Source organism: Vulpes lagopus, chromosome X (assembly GCF_018345385.1).
Source record: "Vulpes lagopus strain Blue_001 chromosome X, ASM1834538v1, whole genome shotgun sequence".
Classification (NCBI taxonomy): domain Eukaryota; kingdom Metazoa; phylum Chordata; class Mammalia; order Carnivora; family Canidae; genus Vulpes; species Vulpes lagopus.
In genome coordinates this window covers 68,346,517-68,347,666 of record NC_054848.1, presented here as the reverse complement: position 1 = coordinate 68,347,666, position 1,150 = coordinate 68,346,517, and positions in this window count along the sequence as shown.

Sequence of the window (1,150 nt, the reverse complement as noted above, 5' to 3'; positions counted from 1 at the left end):
GGTGAAAGATCTGTACTTTGAAAACTATTAAAAAATTGATGAAAGTAATTAAGACAAATGAAAAGACATTCTATGCTCATGGACTGGAAGAAGAAATATTGTTAAAATCTCTGACCTACCCACACCAATCTACACATTTAATGTAATTCCTATAAAAACACTACTTGTATTTTTCACAAAGCTGGAACAAATAATCCTAAAATCTGTATGGAACCATGATAAACCCCAAATAGCCAAAGCAATTTTCAAAAGAGAAGCAAAGTTAGAGGGATAACATTTCTGGACTTCAGGGTGAATTACAAAGCTATAAGCAAGACAGTATAGTATTGGCTCACAAAAAAAGATGCATAGACCAGTGGAACAAAGTAGAGAACCTAGAAATGGATCCACAACTGTATGGTCACCTAATCTAAGGCAAAGGAGGAAAGCATATCCAGGGTGTGTGGAGGAACCATCTCTTCAACAATGGTGTTGGCAAAACTGGACAGCAACATACAGAAGAATGAAACTGGACAACTCTCTTACACCATACACAAAGATAAACTCAAAATGGATGAAAGACCTAATATGAGATAGTAATGCATTAAAATCTTAGATGAGAACACAAGCATCAACCTCTTTGACATCTGCTGTGGCAGCTTCTTCCTAGACACATCTCTGGAGGCAAGGGAAGCAAAAGCAAAAATGAACTATTGGGACTTTATCAAGATAAAATCCTTCTGCACAAAGATGGAAACAATCAACAGAACTAAAAGGCAACCTATGGAATGGAAGAAGATATTTGCAAATCCAATATCTGATAAAGGATTAATATGAATTATCTACATAGAACTTAATAAACTCCACACCCCAAAACAAATAATCCAGTTAAAAAAAATGGGCAGAAGACATGGATAGACATGTTTCTAAGAAACACATTCAGAGGGCGAACAGACACATGAAAAGATGCTCAACATCACTCATCATGAGGGAAAAATAAATCAAAACCGCAATGAAATGCCTCATCATACTTATCAGAATGACTAAAATTGACAATAATGGAAACCACAGATGTTAGGAGCTTGTGGTGAAAGAAGACCCTTCTTATACTGTTGGTGGGAATGCAAACCTGTGAACCCACTCTGGAAAGCAATATGGATGTTGCTAAAAA